We start from the raw sequence: 16,349 nt of genomic DNA on the forward strand, positions 1-16,349 counted from the left end.
TTCCTACATATTCTGGGTGATCCAAAATACCTAGCCTGACCATGGTGGCATACAAGAGCTTGGGGAAGCCATCCTTGTTCAGGCAATAGCTGGTGGTCCACCCTTCATCTGCCATCTGCGAGGAAAATGAGGGAAGTCATTTTCAACATTTAGGAGAGGGTAAGATTTCTATAGATACGTTAATGACTTGCTTACCTTGCTAAGGGCACCGAGAAGCAACGCAACACGATTTGTATAAGAAAGTAGAAAAAGGGAGGAATTGGAGGTATGATGCTTGATGGAAAGGATGTTGTGTTAGGACGTGCTAGATCTCGTGATCTGGAGGGGCTCTTCATTGCCACATCTTATAGATAGAAGGATGGAGCTGTGTCCACCAGTCCAAGGACCTTCTTTAATGTGAGAGACTGTGGTAGCGCACGCGTGTAGTGTTGTGTAGTGGCACGGGCGGTGGTGATGTGACAACATGGGAGTAGCTGTTGGATGCTTAAGGGACATAGTCCATTACTCATGGCAGGACCTGCCAGCCCGATGGTATTCTTTAATATTAGGGACTGTGGTATCGCATGCGGGTGGAGCTATGTAGTGGTATGGTCGATGGCGACTGATAAAGTGGCAGTAGTTGCTAGATGCCTTAGGGGCTTTCTCCATTATTCATGGGCATGAGTGCCTTTATGTATGATGCACAGAGACAATATGATGACAAAAACAGAAATGGTGTAGCAAGTTGGAGACATACTGCAATTATATGACCGAGGGACACAAATGAGGTCATGAATTTTCCAAAAATTACAAGTTGGGCGCGCAGTTTATATTCAAGCGCTAGATTGAAAAGAAAATTTGTTCACTTGACAAACAAACAAGACCTAGGATGTCGCTATACACACTTCACACAACAATAATGATGCAATAGATGGTGTCGTTATTTTGCCTGGTCTGATCATCGTCTAAACATAAGAAGGCATGGCCTAGCAACATTTACCTCATATAGAAACAATGCGAAACAAGGCACCCATGAAGGGACAAGCTCAAAAAATGCACCAAATACTTATCCTCTAACCGAAAATGAGTTAACTATGGTTCATTACCACATGGGAAATGTGCACACATATAGTTTGTGTTTGCAACCAGTAGTGTCATCTAGTGGTATAGGCAGTGGTGATGTGAAAACATGGGAGTAGCTGTTGGGTGCTTAAGGGACATATTCCATTACTCATGGGCAGGAGCTGCCAGCCCGATGATATTCTTTAATGCTAGGAACAGTGGTATCGCATGCGGGTGGAGCTGTGTAGTGGTATGGTCAATGGCGACTGACAAAGTGGGAGTCGTTGCTAGATGCCTTAGGGGCTTTCTCCATTATTCAAGGGCATGAGTGCCTTTATGTAGGATGCACAGATACAACATGATGACAGAAACATAAATGGTGTAGCAAGTTGGAGACACAGTGCAATTACATGGCCAGGGGACACAGATAATGTCAAAAATTTTACAAAAATTACAAGCTGGGTGCGCGGCTTATATTTAAGCGCTAGACTGAAAATAAAATTTGTTCACTTGACAAACAAACAAGACCTAGGATGTCGCTATACACACCTCACACAACAATAATGATGCAATAGATGGTGCCATTATTGCCAATAGGCAACACCCGGTCTGATCAACGTCCAAACATAAGAAGGCACGGCCTAGCAACATTTACCTCATATAGAAACAATGTTAAACAAGGCACCCATGAAGGGACAATCTCAAAAAATACACCAAATACTTATCCTCTAACCAAAGATGAGTAAAATATGGTTCATTACCACATGGGAAATGAGCACACATATAGTTTGTGTTTGTAACCTACCGTAGCAACTAGATGTAACCAAAAATGAATTAGTGGAAGCACCTATCATGTCCTTAAGGACATTGTATTTCTATATAAGGTTGCCATGTGGAAGTTCACATAAACAGTGGTAGAAGTAATAAGATGCGTTGATATAGTACACACCAACGGCGAGCGATGATTGGCACCACCGGCGACACTTTCCCCTCCTCCCCCCGATTGCATCCCCCATACTCTTTCCCCTTGCCATAGACTCTAGATGTTGTCGATTAAACCAGTGGTGATTCTAGGTGCCACGAGTACGGGAAAGACGAAGCTATCAATCGACGTATGCAAGGCGATCGGTGGCGAAGTGGTAAACACCGGCAAGATGCAAATCTATGCTGGCCTCGACATCACAACCAACAAGGTCAATCTAAACGACCAACACGGTATTCCTCATCACCTTATCGGAATGGTTTCAACAATTAGTGATGATTTATCCGTACCCTGGTTTCGATCTATCGCAACTACAACTTTGGCGTCTATTGCAAGGCGTGGTCAGGTGCCAGTTTTGGTAGGTGGGTCCAACTCACTAATCCATGGGTTTCTCGCTGAACAATTTGATCCCTCCATTGGTGATCCCTTCACACTTGAGAGGTATCGGCCAAAATTGAGGTTCAAGAGCTGCTCTTGTGGCTCCATGCTGATGAGTTGGTTCTCAATGAATATCTGAATCGTCGTATTGATGATATGGTTGAAGATGGCCTAGTTGAGGAAATCAAATAGTATTATCATACTATGTCCATTTGCAAGATCGATGGCCACAATGGGTTGGCCAGGGCAATTGACGTGCGAGAACTAAAGGATTATTTTAGTGGACATAGGGGGCTTCCTACCTGCATAGATGAGATGAAGGTGAATACGCAAGCCCTTGCGAGAGCACAAACTAGAAAGATCTGCCGCATTGCTGGCGTTTGGGGTTGGCCTGTTCATGCCCTAGATGCCACAGAAGTCATGCGTGCACGTCTCAATGGATCAAGCCAAATTGTAGAGGACATAATATGGGAACACTACGTCAGTCTCCCTGCTATTACCACCATTAATGATTTCTTGCATACTTGATGTTTTGAGAGCATGTTTGGATGAAGAACTGGCCTAGGGGCACGCTCCTAGGCAGGTTGATCTAGCCCCAGGCGTTGGAAATTGACGACCTGGGTGAGGTGCCTGGGCCAGGCAAGATTCCTAGTCTTCAAAGCAAACAAGCCCTGAGTTCGACAGAGCCAGTACCAGTGCACACAAACTAAGATGCATATGCTTGCCACTTTCTCCCTGAAATTCATTATCATGTAATGTAGGTGGCGGCCTCTGGTAGCCAAAGTGTGGACTGCTGCCTGAATCACCTCCCTGAGACTCGAACCTATAGTATTATGTTGTATGGAAACATTTGACCTACTGTTGTATTAATCTATGGGGCAGCAACAATGATTTGTATGGTTGTATGTACCTTAACGTTCCATCCTCTTTATGATGAATTATGCAAGGAAGTAGCCATCTATAAAAATCCTCAACATCAATTTATGTGCTAATTTATACTCGTTGGTTGTGTATATAGTTGACCACTCGATACCAGGTGGGTACACTAGGGACTATGTTCATACCGTTAATGATAGTTGGGATGGGTGTTGCAATTTACCTAGCGGGCTAAGACGTAAGCATCCTGGGCGGGAGATGAAGAGGACAAGGACAGACAACGACAGACACAGACATACAACAGACAGACAGACAGACAGACAGACAGACAGACAGACGACAGACAGACAGACAACAACAGACAGACAGACAGATACAGACAAAGACAGACAGACAGACAGACAGACAGACAGACAGACAGACAGACAGACAGACAGACAGACAGACAGACGACAGACAGACAGACAGACAGACAGACAGACAGACAGACAGACAGACAGACAGACAGACAGAACAGACAGACAGACAGACAGACAGACAGACAGACAGACAGACAGACAGACAGACAGACAGACAGACAGACAGACAGACAGACAGACAGACAGACAGACAGACAGACAGACAGAACAGACAGACAGACAGACAGACAGACAGACAGACAGACAGACAGACAGAACAGACAGACAGACAGACAGACAGACAGACAAAGACAGACAGACAGACAGACAACGACAGACAGAAAGACAGACAGACAGACAGACAGACAGACAGAAAGACATACAGACGACATACAGACAGACACAGAAATACAGACATACAGATACATACATACAGACATACAGACGACATACATATACATACATACATACATACATACATACATACATACATACATACATACATACATACATACATACATACATACATACATGTTGGTGTGTGTACGCGCGTCCATACGGGTATTTAGTTTCACATGCACAATGCAGGTATTTATAGTAACATAGTAGCCGATCCAATATTGGGTCAAAGCACACACTATTATTTATTATGCAACCTAGATGGTGGGAAGGCGCACACTTGAAACACATAAAAAATACATTATAGGGCACGAGCAATTCTGGATACCATAATATATAGTGCCATATGTGTGACCCAACATTCCAGATGGACTAAAATGTCCCCTTGTAGGGGGAGCCATATGCATGCTGGTACAAGGTGAATTCGCTAGGTGGTACATGGCCTGTGATAGATATAGATGCGAGAAATATAATTGAAGGAGATTATTAGGGTAGCTTAGGTGGAACATGGTTTGTGATAGATATAGATGCGTGAAATATAATTGAAGGAGATTATTAGGGTAGCCTAAGGCCTCATACGCATTGGACTGAACTGGATGGTGGCATCCTCATTTGATTGAATTCCTGCAAGAGAGTGCACAAACATATGTAAGTGGAATGCCAAATTAGGAGAGGTATGTAACATGAAACTATAATCCAATAGTAAATACCCACGTAGCATGCATACCATTCAACTATCATTAGCCAGAATAACACCAATGGTGTTCTCCTGCAAAACGCTAATTAGCTCGTGAGCAAGCTCTCCATATCGTATCTCCGGTGCTTCTGCTCCTGTGTATGTAACGGGCTGACTTTGTACGCTTGTCGCTACAGCACTGGACACTTGGGGAAGGATGTCATTGTATCTTGCACAGATGGAGCTCAGACGCTCCAAAAGAGCCTTGTGGGCATTCAATAAGGCATCCTTCTCTGCACTCAATTCTTGATATGTGGTCTGAAGGAACTGGGACCAGTTCATATAATAGTGCAAGTGCCTACCTGTTTCTATGAGTGGATCATAACTTATATCCTTGACCCATATATTTAAATGTGACATGAGGTGGAAAATTTCTAATTCAGAAACATTTTCTTCTGCCTCATAATCATTCATGCAAGGAACGCCTCGGAAGTTCTGAAGCCCCACCATGCCTCTTGTACCATCTTTAGAAGGGATTTCAACTCTAAGCCAGGCTATCCTTTTGGAGTTCTCCATCTTTACCACCCCTGCAGTACGAATAGTTGCGCCTATGCTGGTAATGATTTGGCGCAGGATATCCTTGCGCGAGATAACAACTACAGGAGGTTCCTAAAAAAGAATAAAAAAGTGTATACAGATGAGCCACATACACGAATGGGTTATGAGATCATGAAAATAATTACCACCTACCTACATCTATGCTTAGCCATTTACACACGAGGTAATCACTAACAAGAACATGTGCCATGCATGAAATAATAGCTACCAATGTGGGCATATGAAACGGTGTCGGTTGTGCCTAAGAACGTTAAAGTGTACCTAGGTTACGGATCCGGAATCACTGGACTGTACTCTCTGGGAGCCCTGCGGCATTGGCTTCCCGTTCGTGCTCTTCCCCTTGTCTATGTTACCGCTACTCAATCTGCAATTTGTCAACGTTTGTGACAATGAATTAGTATGATGGGCATATTTTCTTAAGGAAAGGTGTACGTGATTACTCACATATATATTCGACTCGCACGCTATCATCTAAAGGAAACAACACATGACCACATTTCACCTGTATCCACTTGTTTATTCAGAGTTACCAGTTCCCATGCTCATATGCAAAATTAGATGCAGCACTAAATGAAGGAAATTCGAAGTATAAAAATGCATAGAAATGTTGGGCAGAGAAACCTATGCCTAGCTTGGCCTATACATGTGGGCATGTGGCACAAACAATGCACTTTTGCTGGTGGGAATGAATGTGAAAATGTTGGAAAGCTACTTTACCTATGTGTTGGTCTTTGCCTGCCCGCAAGTAGGTGATCTAGGATGCGTGGTCTTGCATTTGGTCTGCCGGTATAAGTAGACACGCACGCATCGCCAGGGGCGCGCGTCTGGATAGAGACATGCAGCAGGTGACCAGGACTGGGAACCCAAATAAATATCGACGTGATAACACCGACAGTGTAACTGTGGCGGCACTCATCATTATAAAGTGTAAATCCAGCGAGGTGAGACATGTGACCAATTAAACAGAGGCCGCATCAGGCATTTAAATTGAGTCATGCCCTGGTAAGGTGTGGTCAAAATCACTTGCTCCAATAATACAACTACAGCATCCCTACCGATCAAATAATTAGCTTAAGTCCGTCCAAGTTTATAATAAATAATAGCAGCACCTACGTCTATCAAAAGAATTAAAATAATAGCAGCACCTACGTCCATCAAAAGAATTAATACAAAAAGATATTATACAACTAACGTAATAGTGCTTATTGTGTTTCACGAACATTACTGTTGTTTTATATGATTCAGTCAAAGTTTAACCTGTTTAATTCTTGGAAAATAAGACTATATATTTTTTTGGACGGAGAGAATATCTCTAGCTAGATTAAACTACAGAGAAAACAATATGAACACGCACGCCTCCAACGATGTGTACGTCTGGAACTTTATTTTATTTTTATATAAATTTACCGAACCTACCCAAATCATGATAGGCATTTTTCCCCACATATGGCCAGTCTCAGTGGGATTTTATCAGAGTTTCATGGGTATTAAATATGTTAATGTGGCACCATATTATTGAAGAGAGATGATAAGAGTTTTATATGAGTAGAGAGAGTTTCATTAGAATGAAACTCTTCTGCACTGTTTCTAAAATAGGATGTGTTGGAAACTAGGACATGAAACCACACATTGAGAGTGGTCTAAGAAACATTACGCAAGAAAATTGTCGCCATCTCCAATGCTGTTCTTGTTGCAAGGGTTGGTTGTCATACTTACGCGATGGCTAAGCACAGGCTAGCATTTACTACCTCCGTTTTCGTGTACTTGTCACCGAATTTTTACTGTAGCAATTTTGATCATACGTTTTTTCTGCAAAAGATTTTTAGACACATCAAGTTTTCACATATATGATTCTTTATTGAACATACTTCATTAGTGTTATATACATTGAAGTATCTAAGATTTTTTTAGAAGAAAAAACAGATGGTCAAATTTGCTACAGTAAAAAGTTGCTGACAAGTAAACACAAACGGAGGAAAGTAATTTTCATAGACTCTGAAGCATCTGTTGTTTTGTCACATTTGGCAAGATTGGTGACTAGCTGACTGTCTGAGGGGTCAAATCAATCTACCTCATAGGATGGAACATAGGGATAGGGATGGATCTTGATGCGAAATTCAAATGACAAGATATTCAATTCTAGATTTAGAATAAGCAAGTTTTTTTCAAAACTCAATCAAGATTACACAAGACATATTAACATTTGCCTCTATAAATAAATTTTCTAGTATATAAAATACACCCCATAGTTAGTGTAATAACGCATGTTCGGTATCATAAAATATTCATAGTCTTTTGTATAGATCTAGCCAAATCTAAAATCATTTATTATATTGGAACATGATAATTATGCTCCCTTTCAAATCGAAGGACCATTTATTTTAGGGACAGTATAAATATTTATGTGTGAGTCCAGTTTTGACATGGGCGGCAATAATAGGTACTTGTGAACCCATTATTAAATAGGTTCCTATATCGATCAATATCAACGCCCATACTTGGCTATCGGCGGGTGGTACCAACTTCTGTGGACAAAACACGAAATGGGTTGGGCAATACGACGACATACACTAAAGTGGTGAACCCATATCCCAGACCCCTTGCTTTCATCTGCATTTGTGCGAACCATAGTTTCTGGGAGTCTCTATAAAAGGGCACACAGAGCCTATACCATCATAGGCGCGTCCTACGTGCAAGAAGGAAGCCAGAGGGGTGAGGTATGTCTGACAAGAAATATGTTTATCAATTCCTACTTCTCACTCACTAAGCCTAAGAATAATTAGGCATCGTGCTGGGTCAGTGTAGGGAAGGATCTATAATATGTGCTCGGCACGATATGTAGATGGAACACTTATTAATATTAACTTCTTGTATAAGCTGAGCGCAATATTATGCTGCGGATCCACTTGTCCTAGCATGCTGTAATTTCTTCCTTAGTTACCATTCCAGGTGAACTACATGGCAAAGCTAACCATCAACTACCTGAGGAGCCTCGCATGGATTGTGCGTCAGCTTGGACTGAATGAACCAAGAATAACTTGCAAGCAGAGGGAGGACACGAAGTTCTATGCTATCATAGAAGTGGACCTTCTTAACTAGGTCTCCATGGGATACCGTGGTCCACGAGAGTTCACAGCCACCTCATCGATTTCTGCAAGAAGAGCCATTGGAAAGGCTGCTCGCTGTCACCGTGCTAGAGAAATGTGGCCTTGTTAAAATCAATGATTTTAGTAGGAGGAAACTAGATGTATGGAAGGCGAGGGTGATGGGTGTCGCAAAAATATGTAAGGAAGTTGCTAAAGAAAGGGACGACCTTGAAAGGACCTGTTCACGACTACAAAGTAAACAAGGCAAGTTACTCGCGGAGAATGCTAGATTGAAAGCTAAAATATCGAAGCTAGAGAGGAAGGTGGCCCGCTATGGGGAAGGCAAATAGCCTAGTAAGGTTGGGTCCAGTGAGGTGAAGGCAGCTAAACGAAACCAACACATGGGTACCATATGGCAACGAAACGCCAAATATATCCATTCAAAACGATAACCATGACCGTACAAACTATCTCGGAATGCAATATCTTACATGGTAGTAGCAACGTGGCACGATGCCAGTTCAGCCAACAGGAAATGGCCTAATACATGTGTTACACTGGAACAGGTAGACATACATAGGACCTTATTGAATACATGTTCCTTTAAGGAACACAAAAGGCTAACACAGACGGGCACATATCGAAGCATAAGTGCAACAGGTACTATTTATTGCTCCATGTGCATATATTGCTGGTTATTACGACAACCACATGTGTGGTCTGGACAGGAGGCGTCGCGGCGGCAGGTTGATGGTGCGACACATGGATGCAGGCCTACTCGTTACTGGGAAATTAAGAAAAAGGGCAATCAGGAACCCAACACAATAGAGTAATGTACCTTGCCTTCTCCTTTGAGAAGGATAGTTCCTTCCGAGCAGATCTTGATCTTTTGCCCAGATGGCTCCTGCATCGCACAAATACATCATCAGCAAGCTCAGTCCCACATTTACAGCATAATTATTTCATTCATTATGGAACCTACATACCATGGAATTGGGAACCTATATACCATGGAATTGGGTATCATCTTTAATTAGAATACAAAGTAGCACACAAAAGAGGTAGGTGATTATATCGAGACAAAAGGTGCATACCCAGTATCCTCACGAGCCCTAGAGGGCACCTCCTTTTCCTTTGCTAAGTTTTTGTCATTAGCAACTAGAACAACCTCTTGAGGTGGAGTGGAGACGCTTTCTACATAGGTGGGGGTCTTAGCCAAGGTGGAGTCGGTAGCCTCGTTTTCTTTAGCAGAGGTAGTATCTATTGTCTCAATCGTTGTCTTAACACTAGGATCCTTTGGTAGGGTTGAAGTTTTACTCGGCAATGGACCCAGCGGAGAGCCACCAATAGGAGCACGAGGACCACCACGCTGACCATCAGCGTCCATTGGAGACGTAAACACCCTCCTAGCCAAGAAAGTCAGTTGTCCAGTCCTGAATGTCTGCTCACTGATAACCACCTGGAACACATAGCTCCGGCCAACAAGACTACGGAGGGGAGCAGGAAGCAGAATCTGATTAGATTAGCTTTCTTCCACAAGGTCAGCAGCAGTGCGCCGGACAACCTGCTCTACCACACCACCGAATAGAAATATTTTGACGTGACCAATACCATCCTTAATCACCACACTTAGCTTGTAGCTGTGTTTGCAGGGAAAACAATTACTAAGATCTGCTGACAGGCCTGAATACTGGAAGGGAATCAATGGCAAGCAAGGGATACCTAGGGATGACCGTTGGCTACAACTCATCACAGTTAGTACACTCGAAGCCATCAAAACTTGGCTTTAGTCCTCTTTTGCATGTAGTGCATCCCTTGTACCACCATCCATTCAAAACGTCAATTTCCCGTATCCTTGCATCACAAGTAAAGCGTACGCCCTAGAACATAACAGAGGTTAAACTCCTCCACCATGCAACAATAGGCACAAATAAGATGAGTCAATAGGAAGGAAGTACATTATTCTCATGAGGATTCAATGAGAGGAGCTCCAACACAGTCTTCCTATTAGAACCTGGGTCGTCGATAGTACCAGCTTCAGATGCACCATCTCCTGGTAGGAGCACGACCTCAGAACCTCTCCCCTGTAGGCTGAGGACAAGACAAACTACGTGAGCACACCCACACAGGCGTGCATATGGATAACTTAACAAGGAAAAAAGGTTTTGTAACAGGTTACCTAGCATGGAAAGCATTGACCTCAGGTATGTCAATGTTCACATACCATTTTGTTGCATCACCACTCCCACATGTTGGATTACCTAGGTCAATATTTAAACGGACAGATCAGGATGCATGATGGGCATAGTATTTAGTATTGAGGAACACGATGCTAACACTCACCCAAGTATTGCCTCACATGCATTCCAGCAAAAACGATTACGACTGGTTCATCTTTACCGGCAGTTTCAGCTAGGAACTCATCCTCAAAGGTTGTGGCATGCTCAGCCCACAAGGTTACTTGCAAAAGCCGGTCACTGCAGCATGGTGAAGGGTTATGGAAACAATAATAATTACCAACAAATGTATAAACAAATTCGGAAACCAACCTTAAATCGCGTAGGTCCACCAAGCGCCTGACAGACGTCCCATTTAGACCACTAGACTGTATGACTGGATGGACGACCGTAAGCTGTCCGATAACATATGTAGAAAATTCCATCAACATTACATCACCAGAGAGGATACAGAAATCTAGACCATGAGGCTCAGCACGTACCTACTAAACCATGGGCACCATGCCTACCTCTTGCCCTGCGATCTAAGTCCTCAAAGTCGACAAAATTAAAAACATAGAGTGGAAGATTGTTGCATAGCTCCACAGGGACGTCCTCAATGATAGTCCATGGCGTAAAAAAGATCGTGTGTGTGTTGGGCACGACATTGTACTTCCTTCCTTGCTTGCTAACTTGAAATTTTTTTATCATGTATGAATGCCCTTCCACTAGAGCATCGGCGAACTTGTTAACGTCCTTCTGGGCAATGCAGGCTGTAATGCCTACACCCTGATGCACAGAGATTCAAAGGTCCATACTAACCATGGAGTAAAACAATATAGGCACACGTGTCAGGTAGTCACCTGTTCGTCAACCAGAGCAAGCTCCATGGCAGTAGCACCATTTCCCTTAGAAGTCCTAGATGAGTGCCACACCCTAGCAACTCTAACCTTGATGCACCAATTGTGCCTTGTTGGATTAATATGGGATAGCAAGCTGTACTCCATCTGGCAATAGGCGAGCATGGGAAGGGGAGCAGGAGTCAAATGAAGCACAAAAAAACGAGGAAAATACAACAAACAATTGCGGGGGTGTATGGGTGACATGGAAGATGCCATAACAATTTGAGCAAGTATGGAACACACATGGCAGTAGAAGAAACAATACCATAGGGCTTGGAGGATTTCTCTATAAACAATGTTCTCAGTGAGGTTGGAGTCTGGATCGCTGTCATCATCAATCAGAACCCTAAGTCCATCTCTAGATGTAACACGCGATATAGCAACATAGAGCTGTCCATGAGAAAACACTGGATGGGGCAAGTATAGGTCAACACTATGCAAAGTCTGTCCCTAGCTCTTATTTATAGTAATTGCATCACACAGTCGCACTGGGAATTGACGTCTGCTAAGTACAAATGGCCATTTAGTGCTGGATACGTGCAAGGAAATTCGAGGAAGGAGGACCTTATCACCAATATGCGAACCAGTTATTATTTGAGCTTCCAACACACGATCTCCTAGCTGTGTTATTAGAAGACGTGTACCATTGTAGAGGCCAGCACTCTGGTTTAAATTGTAGAATAAGCTTATGGGGGGGATTCCTTTAAATTGCAGAGAATTTAGGAACTCGACGGGATAAAGCAGGTCCAAGTTGCCATGCTCCTTTGACGAATCAACCAAACTATCCGAGCTGACGTATATCCTTTCATGGCCTGGGATTAAGGAAAGCACGTGGGTATTAATTTCATCAATGGTGTCATTTTTTGGAGCAACAATAGCCGTTCCCTTAGATATACTGGGTCAGAATATGAGGTCTGTAGGTTAGGGTAAGTAGATCTCACAATGTCATCAACAGCAGAACCAATCCTTGGAATCAGTATATCGCGTGGTATCTCGATAAGGTCAGAACCTTCATCTTCATTATGGGCAGTACCTTCTGCAGTTCCATCACCAATGCTCAACACCCAATCATTGAACGATTTGATTTGTTCAGTTGGTAATCCAGCACTCGCCATCCCAAGCAGACGCATATTGATTGTAAGCCTCAGGATCCTAACATGGCTCCATAGGTAGGAGTTAGTAATGGATGCATCAACCGTATCTAATCTAGTACCACCCTCAACTACAGGCATCACTTGGCGGAAATCTCCACCCAGCAACATAGTTTTCCCACCAAACACCCTATGGAAACTAGAAGAGTCATCTGGCCAAGGATGTCACACATGGTACGGTCTAAGGATTCAAAACAATGCCGGTGAGTCGTGGGGGCCTCATCCCATATAATCAAAGAGCTCTGCACAATTAAGTCAGCAAGAAAAGATCCCCTTTTAATATCACACATGGACGACTCATCAATAACTATAGAAATTTTAAAACGAGAATGCACAGTATGGCCTCCAGGGAGCAAGAGTGAAGCGACACCAGAAGATGCTACAGCTAGGACAATATGCTTTTCTGAACGCAAACGTGAAATGAGCACATTCCAGAGAAATGTCTTCCCAGTCCCACCATACCCATACACAAAGAAACAATGCCCTGAATTTTCGTAGACTGACTGCAGCACAACATCTTATATATGTCTTTGTTCAGAGGTCAACTGGCTGGCAAGGGTATCATGCATGTGTTGGAGATTTGCAGAGTCATAAGCCAGCTCCTCAGCTAGTAATCTATTTTTCATCTTATTGCTCGTGCTAAGGTCAGGTTTTGGTAAACCATGGTCCGTCATTGAAGCACCGTTTTTGATGAATAGGTTATCAAGTTCAATCAGGACCTAATTCTTTAGATGATGGTAAGGAACTTTGTAGAAAGGCAACTGCATCAGCTTCTTTATTTTATACTCTATATCATCAGTGAAATACGTGTAGAACTCATGGAACAGAGACGCTGCATCGCAAACAGAGCAAAAAAGAATTATAGTAACAAGAAGTTGTCGCATCTGAGCGGTTGAACCCCACACGGATGCTTCCCTTAGAGCCTCACGCCACTCACTATCGTCGCCAAGGAGGCCCATAGCCTTGCAGACATCCTTGAATGTAGGATACAGGACACCACTAATCGTTCTAAGATCTTCATATGACGTAGCGCCCTTGACAACATTCAAAAGCATACGGAGGTAATAAAGCTCACCACTAGGGTTAATGTATATGGCTCTACCGATTTTTGTAGGTCCCTTGCATGGACGCCATGCCTTGTCCTTCCTATTCCAAACCCATTTCGTGGGGAATTCTATGTATGTTAGATCCCGCGCGCATGGGTACATCCTGTTAGCAGAAAACCACTCAGTCAATGTTGTCCGCATGTGACGAGGGTCATCTACAATGTCAGTCAATGGCTGCCTAGCTGGATACACGATAGTATTCATCCAAGGGAGATGCACAGCTAACCTCTCCACTGCATGGGTCCTATAGTGTATATCAAATTCAAACATATGCCATATGGCTTCATGGGAGGATAAGTAACGGCGGTCAATGTATTCTTTAACCTCATCCACGTCTACAGACTGCCTTTGGGCATCTAGTGACTCCAATGGTTGGGAACCACTGGTGGGACCAATGGGAACATCATGTGAATTGCCATCGGAGACTTGGGTGCCAAATGATTCAATCACCGCTCTAGCACGATCTGGGCCTTTGGTAATATACTTAAACAGGTACTTGATGAGGTGTGTTTTATTGCACCACTCTACATTTATGTGTGCCATGAATCGCTTTAATAGTGCCAAATTGTATGGAACAACCCACCTATTGTCAAGTCTAACCCCATACTGCTCCACAAAATGCCCAGTATCGGGACCACGCCTATACCGCACAAACCCATCCTCACCGACAAGTGTGTTTGCTTAATAGTCTTTTGGAAAGAATTTAGAACACTTGCTATTTTTCATACATGGGCATTTTTGGTTAATCTCACCACAAGGACCATGCACCATAAATTCATCAACAAGGTTATAGCCGATAAGATCCGATTGTTTATCTGGTACCTCTGCACATATGATTGAGTCAATAAAAGAGGGACGTGGGTCTCTAGTGTTACCTTGAAGCCAAACCAAGATATGGACGTGGGGCAGACAACGTTTCTAGAATTCAACAGTGTAGAGGACTAGAACAAATTACGAATAACATCATTAGAACCAGACGTGCATGGTAACAATTATTTTTTCAAAGCCAAGAGGCAACCTTGGCACAAAAAAGGGGTTGTACCTGCTCGTGTTTTCCCAAAGTAAGTCCCTTTCTTCAGCTCAGACACAAGTTCGTCCACCTTTAGCTTGAAGATTCGGCTAACTATGTCAGGTCTAGCGTCAGGCCTCTACCCTGGAACAAACTCAAGAGCATCAGCTATTTCCTGCCACTTTGGATTACATGTAAAAGTAATAAACAGGTCCGGAGGTCCATAGAATCGACAGATGGCCATGGCATCCTGGTAGTTCTGGACCATGTATCTTTTACTCCCTATAAAGCTAGCGGGCAAAATAACCCTTTTGCCAATGCTATTTCCATCAACATCACCCTTATGTAGTGCATCTTCAATACACTTGTACACCTCAGATCGTAAGTTTTTATTGTTCTTTACTATAAACCTGAGTCTGTTCTCCTCTATGGAGGCAAAGGCATCAACAATGTATTGCTGGAATAACCTATCGCCATGTATCAGTGTTGTCGCCTCACATCTACGCTGTTGTAACCGGAAAGCATAATACTCAAGCATAGTAACCTCATCTCTAGTCCTAACGGGCAAGGCTCCTGCTCGGCTATATTTAATTCCTAGCTTGAACCCCTGCTCCCCATGAGGGAACAAAATTGGGTATTGCAGGGACATATAGTTGGCATGTAGGTTGCTAATTCTTCTAAGCCCACCTCCTCTATCTTGAATGATTACGTCGGGGGTCTTCTTCTCCTCTGAGAAATCCCCCACTATCAAAGCAGCTATCTCTGATCCTGTTGGCGTGCTATACTGGGGTGCAACTCTGGACCTATTGTGCAACAGCCTAAGTCATAAAGATTGGCACTGCCCATGCCCCAAAAGGTCTCTAGCCATCCTAAATGATTTGACCAGCCCGCTAAACTCATCAAACATTCTTACCAGGCCCTCCACAATTGTTTTGTCAACTTGGCTATCGCTATCACATTCCCTATCTCTATCGAAAATTGATATTCGATTCTGGACCTCATTTTCAGTATCATAGATATACAGCTGCGCGTACACCGGAGGTCTACCCTCATCTGGCAACAAAGACCCAATTCGATGATGAACCTGCCCATTAATTTTGAATACATATGGCCTAGGGCCCCTGTTTATGCCTGTATCAATTTTGGCTCCTAGTGATGTAAAAGCAAACATCGAATTATAAGAACGAATAGACCTGATAAAGCACTTAGATAAAACATCACCCTCTAGGCCCAATAGTTTATCTAGAAAGGGAGGGGGGATTTCTTGGAATGGCAAGCTGACCTTACCTCCCCTGCAGCAAAGATGAAACCGAACACTACCCGCTTCACCTGGATATGTCCTTTTAACACGTTCTTGATACCAGAACTGTGCACCACAGTAATGGCACTCGTGCGCAGGAGGGCCGTAGTACGAAGACTGTTCCGCAGAGGATACTGCAGGAGGGACAAGTAACCAGATTGATCACTTGGAGTAGTGGCCTACACCAGCCCTCTAACCCCGTGAATAGAGT

The 16,349-nt window shown here is 43.3% G+C and overlaps 2 pseudogenes; one reads left to right on the plus strand and one right to left on the minus strand.

Moving 5' to 3' along the window:
• The first annotated feature begins 2,084 nt into the window (after nt 1-2,084).
• Nucleotides 2,085-2,929, plus strand: LOC136524230 (adenylate isopentenyltransferase 1, chloroplastic-like; annotated as a pseudogene).
• Nucleotides 2,930-4,804: 1,875 nt separating this feature from the next.
• On the minus strand, nt 4,805-11,677 carry LOC136524231 (uncharacterized; annotated as a pseudogene).
• Nucleotides 11,678-16,349: the final 4,672 nt, after the last annotated feature.

Source organism: Miscanthus floridulus, chromosome 18, assembly GCF_019320115.1.
Source record: "Miscanthus floridulus cultivar M001 chromosome 18, ASM1932011v1, whole genome shotgun sequence".
NCBI lineage: Eukaryota > Viridiplantae > Streptophyta > Magnoliopsida > Poales > Poaceae > Miscanthus > Miscanthus floridulus.